At 44.4% G+C, this 15612-nt stretch overlaps 1 protein-coding gene and 1 long non-coding RNA gene across 7 annotated transcripts in view; one reads left to right on the forward strand and one right to left on the reverse strand.

The window, feature by feature from the left end:
- The window catches only part of DST (dystonin), a 517500-nt gene that overhangs the window by 67035 nt on the left and 434853 nt on the right, over positions 1 to 15612 (forward strand). The gene's annotated exons all lie outside the window — the stretch shown is intronic.
- LOC133059355 (uncharacterized) lies at positions 1279 to 13023 on the reverse strand. Its single transcript, XR_009693534.1, has 5 exons — positions 12890 to 13023; positions 12668 to 12717; positions 12290 to 12458; positions 5436 to 5590; positions 1279 to 4664 (listed from the first exon to the last, which is right to left on the reverse strand). It is a non-coding gene; the product is annotated as an uncharacterized LOC133059355 (long non-coding RNA).

Genomic DNA, 15612 nt, shown 5'->3' on the forward strand with positions numbered 1-15612 from the left:
AATTGGCAGACACAGAGCTCCTAAAGGAAATGTTTGTTTCCTTTTCCTCTTTGGAGTTCTAGAGAATGCATTGAATGAATAAAGTCAAATTTCTTCTGCTGACTGCTTCGGAAGGATTTTGTGGACTAATATCCATTCAGCTTACTGAGTCTTTGCTCATTGTTACCCCTTACAGGACCCTACCAAAGATTTCATTTATTATAAATTTACTGTCAGTAGGTATAAGAATAATTAGTGCCTGGGAGCTTGCAGGGTAGGTGGTCTATATAAATGAATGGTGCTGATATAGATAAAGTTTAATTTCTCAAGCAACTCATGAAACCAAGATGAGCTTGGTGACGGGATTCACGTGCTCTGCTTGGGGAGAAATAAGCACATTCTTCTAACTGGTGATTCTTTCTGACATCAGTATTTTGATGGCAGCAAGGCCTGTGGTCATTCTGTTCATCTTATACTCAGCATCATCCCTTGTCTTAAAACGTTTAAATTCTTTAAATTCCAGGCAAAGAAAGCTTATAGAAATTTTTAAAATTAGAAAGTTTTTTATTGTTATTTAAAAAATATTTATGTATTGTTCTGGCCGTGTTGGGTCTTAGTTGCAGCAGGCGGGATCTTTCTCTGTGGCACATGAACCTCTAGTTGTGGTACTTGGGCTCAGTAGCTGTGGTACTTGGGCTTAGTAGTTGTGGTACTTGGGCTCAGTAGTTGTGTTAGACAGGCTTAGTTGCTCCGGGGCACGTGGGATCTTTGTTCTCTGATCAGGGATTAACCTCTGTCTCCTACGTTGCAAGGCAGATTTTTAACCACTGGTCCACCTGGGAAGTCCCTATTTTTTATTTTCTAAATTATTTTCTTTAGTCTTCCTTTTCCAGAAAAACTTTAGATAGCCACTTGTGCCTTTAAAGTTTTCATGGACAGTGGTGGATCAAAGAGCTGAAAAGACCTTGCCTTCAGAGATGGTCTAGTTGATTACTCTGCGTTTAACCAGAAAAATCTTTCCTTCTAACCAGAATGATTGTTAAATTGTTCCAGCAAGATGGGTATAGATTTCTTTATTTTAAAGGACACACTTAGAGCTTCCTTTGGAGTTCTGTTTGATGTGTGTGACCTTGGCCTTTGCCCGGGGTGCCCTGTTGATCTTGGCCTGAATGCTGTGGGTTACAGCGGTGCCGTCCGTGAAGATGCTGAAGCAGTGCCCCTGCAGCTCTGGGTCCCCTCCGTTCTTGAGAAATCAAACTGGGAAAGACCTGGAGCTCGTCCAGGGCCTCAGTTGGGAGGCCTCCCGTGGTCTGATGGCTTGGGTTTGTAGCCAGTTCATCCCACTTGAGAATCAAAGTGCGGTTTCTTTTCTGGGTCACGAATCCATCTCTCTGGACCTGTTTTCTCTGGCCCAGTCCTCAGGTTTCCCAAATATCACTGTTGTGCTCCTCTCCGCCCCCTCCTGGTGAGCGGCACGGATCCATCTGATCTCTCTCGGTAGTGCCTCTTCGTTTTTGTTTTTTTATCTTTTCCTTTCTCCAGTTGTGTGGTGAGGATCGAGGTTAAAAAGAAAATCCAACTATGGAAATTGAGCAGCGGGCCATAGCCGAACCAAATTTAGTTTGTGCCTTGGGAGAGGAGAGATCAGTTCTGGAAACGATAGTGATATTTCAGGAGAACTACTGCTTTGCAGTAACTCTTGTGAATGAAGAATGCTGTCTGCCATGGTACTGAGCAGAGGGTGTTGAAGTCATCAAGCCACAAGCGTTAGGATGATGAGCCCTGAGGGAACTCAGGGGGAGACAGGGTGCTCGCCATCAACCATCAGCTGTTGCAGCCCCCTGCCCACCGCAGCAGCGTCTCTGAGGAGACCCGGGGTGAGGATGGCAGGATTCTGGCCCCAGACAGCTGAGGCGCAGATCAAAGGGATGGTTTCAGTGAGCCTAGACTCCTGCACCTTCCCTGAGCCCAGACTCCTGCACCTTCCCATACATAGCAAAGCACTAAATTCATTAACTTGAGATGTCTGGCTTTCTTTAATTGGCAGTCACCTTTTGCTGTTCCGTGTAGCTGATCTTTGTTACAGAAACTCCTGGATATCCTAGCCCCTCCCTTGCTTCTTCAGAGCAGTCCCTCCGCTGTTGTGTCCCGGCCTTAAGTCCTCAGTCTTGTCCATGGAGTTATAACGCAGCCCTCAATGTTCAGGCTGTGCATTTTTTTTTTTCACACTCCATGTTTTAAAAAGTGTGTTCGTATGAATGAATATCTCATTGAATCTGCACAAGCAGTTTTTACCTTGGGCGAACCCCCAGTCTGAGAGCTCTGAGTCTCAGAGAGTTAGGACTGACCCAGGTCGTCAGCTTAGGTGGAAGTGTTTCTGACATCCCTTGTCCTTGCTATCTGTTAGGGAGAGCTTCAGCTCTGAGAGCTCCTGGGGTCAGCTGAGGAATTTCACCTAGGCTTCAGGAGCATAGATTCCAGTAGACTGGAGGAATTACGCATTTCTCACCCTGGAAGAGTAACTGTGTGTCTTTGAGAGCATGCCACCATGCTGTGTGGCCACCTCAGGGTACCAGTGTGTGAACGTTTGCTCTTGTCCAATATTCCCAAGTCCATGCAGCAGCCTCCACACTTCCTGCTCGGCTTTCATGTGGCTCATCAGCCCTGGTGCTGGGGAGTAGCCTCGACCTGTCATCACTGACCCCCACTCCGTGCAGCTCGGCATCCCCCTGATGGGTGAAGACCAGGTACCTCAGTTAACCTCATGTTAAAATGGACTTTAAGCAATCTTGTGTACAGTTCCTGGGAACGTGAAACAGTGCAGCTGCTCTGGGAAACAATATGGCAGTTCCTCGAAAAATTAGAAATGGAAATTGTAAGGTCCAGCGATCCCACTTCTGGGTGTCTTTGTTGTTTAGTTGCTAAGCCGTGTCTGACTCTTTTGCGACCCCATGGACTGTAGCCCACCAGGCTCCTCTGTCCATGGAATTTTCCAGGCAAGAATACTGGCGTGGGTTGCTGTTTCCTTGTCCAGGGGATCTTCCCCACCCAGGGATCGAACCCAGGTCTCTTGCGTTGGCAGGTGGTTTCTTTACCGCTGAGCCGCCCAGAAGAGCTGGGTATGTATGTCTGGTATGTATGCCCAGAAGAGCTGAAAGCAAGGTCTCGAAGGGATGTTTGCATGCCGGTGTTGACAGTAGTGTTACTTATGCTATCCAAAAGGTAGAAGCACCCCAGCTGTCCTTTTATGGCTTAATATATAAACAAAATATGATGTATACATACCATGAAATATTGTTCAGCCTTAATGAGGAAGGAAAGTCTGACCTGCTGCAACATGGATGGGCCTTGAGGACATTATGCTAAGTGAAATGACAGTCACCAAAGGACAAATACTATGCGATTGCACTTCTGTGAGGTTCTAGAGTAGCAGAATCATAGAGACAGAAAGTAGAATGGTGGTAGCTGGGGGTGAGGGGAGGAGGGTATGGGGAGTGTTTGAGGAGTGTGGCATTTCAATTTTTAAAACTAAAAGAGTTTGGAGATTGGGTGCTCAGCAAGGTGACTGGGCTTGGTAATACTGAACTTTGAAAGGTTGAGATCATAGAGTTGGGACTTCCCTGGTGGTCCAGTGGTAAGAATCTGCTTTGGAGTGTGGGGGACGCAGATTTGACCCCTGGTTGGGAAACTAAGATCCCATAATCCGCCAGCAACTAAGCCCGCACACCACCACTGCTGAGCCTACAACCCCACTAGAGTCTGTGCGCCGCAAGGGAAGATCCCACATGCTGCAGCTAAGGCCTGACACAGCCAGATATATATTTAGAAAGGTGGTGGAGTTTATCTTTTATGTATTTTATTGCAATTAAGAGGAAATTGGGTTTAAACAGCAGTTGCAGGCACAGAGGCAGAATCACAATAAAGGTTCACAGGAGAAGGGCCCAAGTGATAAGAACATCAGAGAAGATACATTTAGCTTATTTTAAATTAAACAACAGTGGAGTATGAGAGGCACAAGGTAAAGAAGAGGTAATTACAAGTAGCAGATGCTGAGAAAGCCCTCACTTACTAATTGAAGGACGTGTCCTTGTACACCTGATGTGGTCACGACTGTGGGCTACTTGTCAAGAGGCAAGAGAAGCTGTTTAGAAACTCCTTAGCGTGTAAAGTCTTAGTTGAGGTTTTAAGGGCTATTGTATAACACATTTGCATGAATTAAAATGTTACACTCTGCAATAAGCAAGTTTTATCTAAAACAATGTAAACTTGCTTTTCAAGTCAAAATGTTGTATTAAATATTTTATGATTGATTTTTTTCCTTGTGTCAAAAAACTTGAGAAACTCTAGCAAATAGGTATGTTGATATTTTCAGAGCCAGGATTTTCAGTTGGGAGCCTGGGGGCTCCGCCGTGTAAGTGATGCATTGAGGGGGTGCTCCCGGGGGATGGGGTGAGTGGGTGCAGGCGGGGCAGGGGGCCGGCTCCGGGCCTGGTCGCAGCAGCGTGGTCTCCCCTGGAAGCCGGCCTGCTGCCTCACTTGGGTTAGTCCCAGGTCCTGGTGTGAGGAGCCCAGGGCAACCAGGAGAGTGCCGTGAGGGGCCGAAGTGAGTCAGTGAGGTTGAGGGCTGGGTGGAAGGACAGGCTGAGGGCACTTAGCAGCACTCGGAGACACGGCTAATTCCAGGCCTGCAACGAGAAAGGAAGGATGAGCCCAGTACATCTTTCTTTTTTTTTTTTTTTTTGCCTTTCATCTTCATTTCCTTATTTTTTGAAATTTCAAACTTATGAGTTCAACAGCGATAACTCTGAACACTATTATCTTCATCTAGATCATCAGTATTTTGCCATTTGATTTCTCTGTACACAAAGACACATTTTTGGGAACAATTTGGGGAAGTGGCAAACATCTTAACTCTTCATTCCGAAGCACTTTAAATTTGTATCACCTAAGAATCAGGACTTTCTCTTACATGTTACATTGCAGTTATCAAATTCAGGAATTTTAACATTGATTCAATGCTGTTGTCTAACATGTATCCATGTTCAGATTTGCCAGTTGTTCCAATATTGGCCTTCTTTTTTTCTATCAGGGATCTCATTGTGCATTTAGTTGTCACTGAACTGACCTGTTAGTCTCCTTTAATATACATCTGTGTGAAAGTCTCTCAGTCGTGTCGGACTCTTGCGACCCCATGGACTGTAGCCCACCAGGCTCCTCTGTCCATGGGAGTCTCCAGGCAAGAATACTAGAGTGGGTTGCCGTTCCCTTCTCCAGGGGATCTTCCTGACCCAGGGATCAAACCTAGGTCTACCACACTGCAGGCGGATTCTTTACTGTCTGAGCGACCAGACAAACATGCCTCATATACACAGTGGCTACCAAGTCTGAAACCATAGGAGAGTATGTGATACGTGGTTTATTAATATTACATTAAAATGCATGTGAAGTATTAGTACCTGTTTCCAGACTTCACAAAGCCTTCACAAAGTCAAACCAGAAGACAAGCAAGCATCAAAGATGACTGTAGTCTTGTCAAAAGAACCAGGAGAGGTTCTTTGGAGATTCAGTGCTGTATCAAATCAATGTTAAACTTGGAGAGGCTTCTGCTTGCCTGGTGAATGAGGATAATGATCACAATAGATTGAGTCACATTAGTGTATCTAAAATCCATGATATATGATATTTAAAAAAAAACCCAAGCCCTTATTGCTGACCTTTGGAGAATGCTAAGTGAACTGACTCACTTTTCCGGAAAATAGTAAAGGGAAAGAATTAAGCATTGTCATGTCTTTGGTAAGAATTATTCTGCACGGTAACCGTGTGGTTGTGGAGGGGAGGACTGATGGAATTAGCTGTCACCACTTTGTCGACACTGATGAACGATGACCCAGAGGGTGCTCATCAGTGATGCTGACCCTGAGGGGAGCCCTCCGGTGCCTGCTGGTGGAAGGACCAGCACCACTGTGGATCAGACAGGCTTGCAGGGAGCATGTGGCGGAGCTGTGTGTCAGCTGATATGCTGAAGACGGAGTCAGCAAAATCCAGACTCTGGGGAGCTTTGGGGCAGGCACTCCAATTTCCTCAATGATAAATTGTAAGGAATAAAAAGTGGGAGGGATAACCTACAGATTAAAAGAGGTTTAGGAGACCTATCCACCCAATGTAAGATGTAAGCCTTGTGTGAATAAACAAATCAAATGAAGAAAGGACCCTTGAGAAAATGGACTGACGGGATATTTGATGGTATTAAGAAACACATTAATATTTACATTGATAAGGAGTCTATGGTTTTGTTCAAACAGTCATTATCTTTTAGAGATTTATACTATTGATATCATAGTTAGTAATGAAATAATAAGATCTCTGGGGTTTGCTCAGGAGTTTGCTTCAGAATAATCCAATAGGGGGAGGAGGGGAAGAAATGTGAGTGTGGGTCTCTTCTAAACGATGCTGATCCAAATGATGGTGATTGTTGAAGCTGGGTGTATACAGATGGTAGCTCTTTATTTTTCTATTATTGTAGAAGCTCGAAACTTTTCACAATGAAAAACAATAAAACCACACATATCTTTATTCAAAATTTACCTCGTTAACACTTTGCTTCATCTGGTCCCTCTTCTGGGTTTTGTTTTCCATAGAGCCTAAATTTTTGTTAATATTGTTTCCATATTTTGGATATTTACTTAAATTTTTAAAATTATAGTTGATTTGTAATCTTTTATCAGTTTGTAGTGTGCAGTATAGTGATTCAGTTATACATATTATATACATATTCTTTTTCATATTCAGATATTTGCTATTAAAATGTTTTCAGAAAGACAGAAGGGAGCTATATTCACATGGCTATCTGTTCATGTCTTTTATTTTTTCTCTTAACAAAGGACAGTTTGCTTGTTTGTTGGCTTTTCACTTGGAGCATTTTATGAAGCCGTATTGGTGAATGGTGGGGAAAAGTGTGCTTATTATTTAAAATTTAAACAAATACTGTAAAACAGATGAGTCAGATATATAGGCATATTCTTTAATTGTCATGTCTAAAAACTGATTTCTCTCTGAGACTGCTCTTCTGCTTCTTTGTAGATTTATTGATGAAACTGGAATTATTACTGAAGCAAAACTGACCTGAAGGCATCATGCCATCACATGGCGTGACTTTGTCTTGCTGAAACTCAGATGATACCTAATCTTACAGTCTTCTCATAGTAATGGAGTTCCTCCATTTCAGCATTACTTTACTCTAGCAAATTGCACTTTACATCTTCTCACAGAGATCATGAAAGTTTGATGAGGGCTGAAATGCGAGTTGCCCAATCGATTTGAGTTAATAATATTGACATCACATTCCATTATGTGACTGGGCTCAGGAGATGGTTTTCCGGAGGAATGTCATTGCTTTCATTTTGCTGCTCATTCTTGTATTTCTCTGTTACTAAATAGGGCCATGAGCTGATGACCAACATGTTTCCAGTTCGCTTTAAAGCTTCCTTAAGACTGCTTGAAAGTCTTACTAGCTGGGGTGCTTTAGAATTGTCTGTGAATTTTATTTAGCCCTATTAGAAATGGGCATGGATAATTGAGAATGGACTATAATTTTTAGCTGCTTTGCCACCGTTTACATTTACTAAACTGGACAGCTAAGCATGGATCTTTAAGAAGCAATGGAGTCCTTACAGGATGTGTGCTCTCATGATGTTAAGGACTTGTAGCTGCAAAAAAGTATTTCATTTTGAACAGGCAGCATAAGTGTTGAAAATGAGCTCCTTTTTCTTAGTTGTCAAAGTAACCATTTCCTTTGACCCGTGATTATAACCAGTTGTGACAGTTCACTCTCAGCCTTTCCTCCTCCTGCGTTCCCAGAAGGTTAAACATTATTGAGTGTCAGCCTTTGTCTCAGGAGTTCAGAAGGACAAAAATTATCCATTCAAACTGAACATATACTTTCAAGTGGGGTTCAACATGCTCATTGAACTCTTGGGAGTTTTAGAGAAGAGACATCAGGAAAGTCATTCATTGTTGGCCTTTTCCATCCGTTTGATGCTTTTTTTTTTTTGTCTTCGTGAAACAGAAGATTAGCCTCCTATTTATTTAATAAAGTGTGAACCAAACTTTATTTCTTCCACTGATGGCAAATTACAGAAATTTGTGAATATCACCAATAAAAAAAATCATGAGAATTAGATATCTGATTGTTGGTCTGCTTTTGAGATGCTTAGATAGCATCACCAACTCGATGGACATGGATTTGAGCAAACCTTGGGAGATGGTGAAGGACCGGAAGCTGGCATGACAGGGACTGGCCTGCTGCAGCCCACAGGGTGGCAAAGAGTCGGGCACGACTTAGTGACTGAACAGCGATGACTCTCTGTTCTCAGGAGTAAAAGACTGAGGATGCTTGGAGAGTTTCAGACTTCTGTGGTCCATAGCCTGCTCGTAAACCCTGAGTGCTTCCTTTCTTAATGTAGAAATAAACTGTTGGACCTGAAGGTGGAGGCACAGCGGGGTGATGAGTCAGCATGGTGTCAGGCATTGTGATTCATCTGGGAGTTACTTAGTGTTTGCTTTATATTCTTAGTTATTTTCACTGGTTCTTTTTTATCTCCTTGGGTGTATGTAACTTTGAGTGAGAGAGTATTTTATATTGCTTGGCATTGTATGAGTATATTAGCTGATTTTTTTTAAGTTAATTACTTTATTTTAATTGGAGGATAATTGCTTTACAATATCATGATGGTTTTTGCCATAGATCAGCATGAATTGGCCATAGGTATACATGTGACCCCCCACCATCCTGAACGCCCCCCCACCATCCTGAACCCCCCCTCCCACTTCCCTCCCCACCTTATCCCTCTAGGTTGTCCGAGAGCACCAGATTTTGTTATATGGAGTGAAGTAAGTCAGAAAGAGAAAGACAAATACTGTATATTAACGCATATGTATAGAATTTGGAAAGATGGTACCGACAGTCCTACGTCTAGGGCAGCAAAGGAGACACAGAAGTAAACAACAGACTTTTGGACTCCGTGGGAGAAGGCAAGGGTGGGAAGATTTGAGAGAATAGCATTGAAACATATAATTTACCATATGTAAAACAGATAAGCAGTGTGAATTGGCTGATATTTTGTTTTTAAAATATTTCCTTATTTGTTTGGCTGCTCACGGGGTGTCCCTTGCGTCGCGCGGGATCTTCCCTTGTGTTGCGGGGACCCTCTGCTTGTGGCTTCGGAGCATCTGGCCTCAGTCGTTGCAGTTCATGCGCTTAGTTGCTCCCGGGCCTGTGGGGTCTTAGTTCCCTGACCAGAGATCAAGCACATCCCTTGCATTGCAAGGTGAATTCTTAACCACTGGACCAGCAGGGAAGTCCCTATTAGCTGATACTTAAAAAATCTCTCACTACTTGTGGAGCCAGGTAAGTTGGAAAACAGAACAGCGCTGATTTCTCTGAAACATGCGAAAGCTGTCTTTACAAAAAGTCAGTGCTTCAGTGTAGTCTTGTTTCTGCTCTGCCTTTAATAATGAGAGTGGGAACTATATTCAATATCCGGTGATAAACCATGATGGAAAAGAATATGAAAAAGAATATGTATGTGTAACAGAGTCATTTTTCTATGTAGCAGAAATTAACACAACATTATACATCAACTATACTTTAATAAAATTCTGAGAGGAATCATGTCCCCTTAGAAGAAGGAGACTGGGCTTTGTGTTCTAAGCCTCTGCCCTTGGGAACTCTGGAATTTCAACAAATTTTTAATAATGACCCTCTGATCTCCTTTTTTTCTGAATGGTTATTGCTGAGTCATCAGGGAGTAAGAGAAAGCTGGGAGGTGAGAAATCAGGGAGAGGAGAAGTGGAGAAAAGGAAAATCATAGGCTCAGTTATTGTGGAGAAAAGCCAAGTTAGATTGTGGTTTACATTGATATATCCAAAAGCACCTTTCTTGCTACATTTTTTGAAATTCATCTGTTCATCCTGGGAGCAGAAGTTTGAACACTGGTGTGTCATATGGTACAACTGCACCTGGTTTATCAGCAGGCTGGGCCCAGTTTTATTTTTCTTGAGTTAAGACGAGCTCTTCTGCAGCGTAAGCAGGCCGATGGAGAGGCCGAGAGTGTTTTCTGGAGCCACCCGCCTGTGTGAGTCTCAGTTCTGGACTCAGCACTCCTCACTCAGGGCCCTGGGTGCTGTGACTTTATCTGCTTCCAGTGGGCTTGATTCCTCAGCTGTAGACGGGTACTGTGACTTCATCACGTTCCTGTGAGCATCATCTTTTCATTGTGCTCGGAACAGTGCTTGGCACATAGCATTGACATCCTGGGTATTGATCGAGCTCTAGCTGGATAGGATCCTGGGGTCACAGAGGTGGGTGACATGATGCTCCTACTTCAAGGACCTTCAGGTCTCGTGGACCATGGACAAAGTTGTTACAACATAGTTGGGTAGGGGTGTTCTAAGAGAGCATCAGACACTTAGCTCCCAATAGGAAGGTCAGTGAGAGACGAAGAGGATCAGCAGATGATGACAGAGGATGGCCCAGCATCATCTGTACAGCAGACCTGGGGGCAGGCAGCTAAGATGGAGTAGGAGGGTGGACAGCTCCAGAAAAGACTTCTCCAGGAATAAAAACAGGGCAGATTTGACCATACTGAAAATGAGTGTTGAGACGAGCATTTTGCAGGTGTCAGGAATCAGAGATTTAAATGAAGACAATAGGAAGAAATGAAGCAATTATTAATTCTAAGAAAAATGAAATTTTGATTATGCAAGGAAATCTAATCATGATATACTGCCTGACTCAGCAGTGAATAGTATTAGCATGAAATTAACCATGAAATCACTAGATATGGCTTTAAGCAAAAGGTATGTAACAATGGTATAATCTTTGTCTACCATAATTGGAATTCAGTAGATAATATCTAAAATCATTGAATATAGAGATACTGCCATGTGCATATTGTTTAGAACTATAGAGATGAATGCTGTAAAAAACAGAGTTGAAGCTGGTTGCATATGGGAAGAGGGGGAGGAGAGCTACAGAGCTCTATTTTTGTGTGCAATCTATTTATTGATTAGGGTGGGAAGAGAAATCAGATTTATTCTTTTTCACCAATCTCTATTTCTGCCCCCAGGGAAAAACTCAAGACAGATTGCACAACTTTTCCGGTCACTCTTAGATAATGGACAGTGTTACTGAGTCCAGGGTCATACTGCTTACCACGTGACAGGCCAGTAAATCAAGTTGTTGGGGCAAGGAATAGCAGCTTTATTTAAAAGTCAGCAAGCTAAGAAGATGGTGGACTCATGTCCCAAAGAACGGTCCTGCCTGAGTTAGAATTCAGGGAGAGGGTAGGGTCAAACATTTCCTGGTTCTGGTCAGTCTCCACAGGGGATATTAATTTCTCCCTTCCTGTGGTCTGGACATTGCCTGTGAGCTGAAAAAGGTATTTCTGCTTAATGCTTATTACCTTGGAGGCAGAGTTCCCAGAGATGGGCCATTGCGTATAATTTAAGCTTATAGACAATATCCCTTTAGTGATTAACTGGTAATAGAACAAAAAGGTTCTTTCCTATTAACAAAAGTCCCTGGATCACTTTCAAGCATCAAAGATTTGAGCCCAGACTCGTAACAATATAATGCTGTCTGGTCTTGTGTGTTATCAGAGCTTCAGATCCAGTGCTCCTGTCTTTACTCAGCTTGAACCAGATGCAGGTGGAAGTAGCAAAGGGCATAACTGGCTTCCTGTCTCTGCCTTCTCCCTTTTCTCCCTTGCCCACCAGCTGAGCTCCCGAAGGCTCTAGTGTCAGCCCAGGGAGAGAGGGTTGGGGGCGTGGGCTTTGCATAGCGCATAGCTGGTTCATCGTCGGCGCCCTGTGAGTGGGTTGCAGTTCTCTTCATGTGTGTTCCCGCCTGGTCTCCAAACTTCCCTCTTCTTGATCCTTTCCTCCAGCCACAGAATCCCCCTGGAGAGGGTCCATCTGAATAGAAGTCTAAGCTCCCTCTGTCTCGGGGCCCAGTTCAGGTTCCCCAAAGCCTGTGCCTTTGCTGCCATGCAGGGCCCAGGAAAGTGACCAGAGATGCCAGGTGTATCTGCAGTCACAGAAGTATCCTGTGACTTTCAGGCTCATCGAAGGCAGAACCTTCTAGTTGAACTTACTCTCTTCTGTGCTGTAGTGTTTCCAGGTTTATATGCCCGGTTTAGCTAAACATTTCAAATTCTTTATATCGATAAAATTTTAAAAATGTATATTACGTTTTATAAAATGAACTGAGTCCCCATGTTTGAAATTAATTTAGAAAATCCAGATCACTTACCTTAAAGAACTCTATACTAGGCCTTTCCAGGTGGTCCAGTGGTTAAGAATCTGCCTTGCAATGCGTGCGAGACCAGTTCCATGCCTGGTCCGGGAAGCTCCCACGTGCCGCGGAGCAGCTCAGCCTGTGAGTCCACACGTCACCACTGCTGAAGCCAGGTGCCTGGAGCCTGTGCCCGAGACGAGAGAAGCCTCCAGCACGGGGAAGCCTGCGCGCCCCAGCTAGAGATCACCTGTGTGCCGCACAGACCCGCCGGAGCCAAGAAATAAGAAGTCTTAAAAAACCCTCCATCATAATGGGAGTATTGAGCGGACAGCACAGATGTCTTAAATTTATTTCTAGAATACATGTGATCACTATGACTCGGGGCAAACTTACCTTGTTAGTTTCAAGAATCAGGAAGTCTGAGATGGAGACGTTTGAGGATCCTAGGGAAGTGAAAAATGGCTGCTGAAATGAGAATGCTGCTTTTTATAAGCAAACGACTATCACTATTTCCTGTTTTTAGATCCGCCTAAAATCTGGGGACTCCATTAGCTCCAGAGTTAAGCATAAATAAGTGAAACTGTCTAAGAATAGAAACTGTGAAGATGCGAATACCTTTCACGCTGACAACATCTTCACTGGTGCTAACTGATGATCATAACGGGAGCTGGTGTTTCGTCAGCACTTCCAGGCGCTGTGCTCACTTCGTCCCAGCAGCAGCCCCAGGAGGTAGTTCTCTCTGCAGATTAGGAAACCGAAGCTCAGAGCAGGTCCCGGGCTGACCCACAGTCACGTGGCAGGTGGGTGGTGAGGCTGAGCAGGGGGCAGGTCCCACCAGCCCCCAGGACTCTGTCTGACCTCGGTCTCCGATCCTCCCCGGTGAGCTTGCTGAGGGTGGTTTCACTTCTGCTGTGTGGTTAGAAAGTTCAGTCTGGGTTGTGAGTGATGCTGTGAACCTCTTCTTCCAAGACAAGCTTCAGGGCAAGTCTGGCAGGCGATGCCTGTGGGAGCGGGGAGAAGAGACCGGTGTTTTCTGAGCCCTCCCTGAGTATTGGGCAGGACAGATGCTTTTGCAAATTCCACGCACTGTTTATCTTTCCATTTCACAAATGCTGACTGAGCACCTGCTATGGGCTTGTCACTGGGTCAGGAACCGGTGAGCGAACCAAGAGGAAAACACAGCCCCTGTGCTCACGGAGCATGTTTTGGAGACAGACAGCACACAGATTCTTGTGGACTGAACAGCGTGTCGGGTGGTGACAGGTGCTGTGGGGGAACTGAAGCAGGTTGGCGGCCTGGGGGACCATGGACAGGAGTGTGAGGAATGGGAGCAGGGGGTGTATTACAGTGTCAGGTTGTTTGGAAAGAGTTTCTCTCAAAAGATGCCATTTGGACGTCCTTGGTGGCCCGGCGGTTAAGACTCTGCACTTGGACTGCAGGGAGCGCTGCTTCAGTCCCTAGTCCGGGAAATGAGATCTCTCATTCCGCTGGGTGTGGCCAAACAAGACAAAACAAACAAACAAACATTTGAGCAGAAAGCTGAAGACTGACAGCGAGGCTGTGTGGCCGGAGCACAGGCTTTGGGGTCACTCCGAGGGCAGCGGGACATCACTGGGAGGGGTGGTCTGAGGATGGGCAGGCTGCATTCTGACTGCTTTTTAAAAGTTCAGTCCGGCTTCTGTGTGGGGAATTCTGTAGAGGGGCTTGGGGTAAGAACGTCGAAGCTCTCGTTTTTGCAGTGCCTACTATGTGCTATACGCGTGTCCCCACTGACCTTTTCAGTAATCTGGTTGAATTCAGTCATTAACTAAGATAGGACCAGAAAGCTCCTAGTGGCTTGAAAGTTTGCCCCAGGCCTCACAGCTTTGACCATAGGGCTCTGTCCAGTCGGCTGTGTTGGCAGAGCTCTTTTAAAATGGTACTGTCCTTCATCTGTTCCTCCTGTTGCTCAGCTTAGTCCTCAGGCCCTTGGACCATATATTCCTCTTCTGGAACAAATCTGGGAGGTAGGTGCTGTTCCCAGTAGTATAAGAGGAATCCAGGGTTCAGAAGCTGTGACTCAAGACGTGTAACGAGGCTACGTGGCCAGCAAGTGGCTGAACTGGGAGTGGAAGCCCTGATCTGTGGGCCTCCTACTTTATTATAGTGAGGCAGAGAATTCACCAGGTTGGAAACCGTTTTACTTTTTTTCACCTTTCTGCCTTTTCTCTGTGGCTTTGATTGCTCTCAGGAGATCTGCACCATTCTTTTTGGGGGGAGATTGCCTGCATTACTAATAGCTTAGGAGGCCTTTATGCCTTTTATTAGCGCTCCTGTAAGTTCGTGTGGTTTGCAGGCCTGTCACAGCGAGAAGACTGACAAGTGAGGCCCTCGCAGGAGGATTTCAGACACTGTGGCACCAGGCTTGGAAGCAGATCTTCTGATTCTGTCATAGCGCCTGAGAGATCACGTTCTCCCTGGAGAGGCAGGAAGGCGGAGAGGAGACGAGGCCGTCTGTCTCTGTCTCAGCAGAGTGGGAGCGAGAGCCTGAGCCCTGAGCTAAGGAAACAGAGGAGAGGATGGTCACATCTGAATTATGAGCTTGTACCCCCAGCAGTGGTTCTCTTTAGCTGTGATCTGAATTACGGCCGGCCTGCAGTTCTGTTAGTACTTCTTTGGCTTCTTGAATCTCTGTCGCTGTGAGTCAGCAATGTCTCTAGGGGAAATGATGAGGCAGACAGTTTGTTTTACCTCTAAGAGCCTCTGTGTTACCTCTTCCTTTTATCAAAATATCCTTCAGGATGTACGCTCATGCCCTTATTCACACTAACGGGTAAATGACTGATATCACTTACTGTTGCCTGTATGTGAGAAACTAGATTAGAAATAAAAAAGCTTTAAACTAATATAATGAATCTTTATTTTATAAATAGTCTTCAGAGTTACCATATGATCCAGTAATCCCACTCCTGGGTAAATATTTGGTGAAATCTGTAATTTGAAAAGATACATTCCCCCCAGCCTTCAGTGTAGCACTATTTACATTGGCCAAGACATAGAAGCACCCTAAATGTCCATTAACAGATGAATGGATAAAGAAGATGTGGTACATACACACAATGGAATACTACTCAGCCATGAAAGAGAGTGAAATAATGCTATTCACAGCAGTATGAGTGGAGCTACTAAGTGAAGTAAGTCAGACAGAGAAAAATAAATATCATATGATATCACTTATCTGTGGAATCTGAAAAGATGATACCAACTGATTTATTTACAAAACAGAAATAGAGTTACAGATAGAGAAAACAAGCCTAAGGTTACCAACAGGGAAAGAGGGGGAGGAATCAATTAGGAGT

The sequence above is a fragment of the Dama dama genome, chromosome 7, assembly GCF_033118175.1.
Source record: "Dama dama isolate Ldn47 chromosome 7, ASM3311817v1, whole genome shotgun sequence".
Lineage (NCBI taxonomy): Eukaryota > Metazoa > Chordata > Mammalia > Artiodactyla > Cervidae > Dama > Dama dama.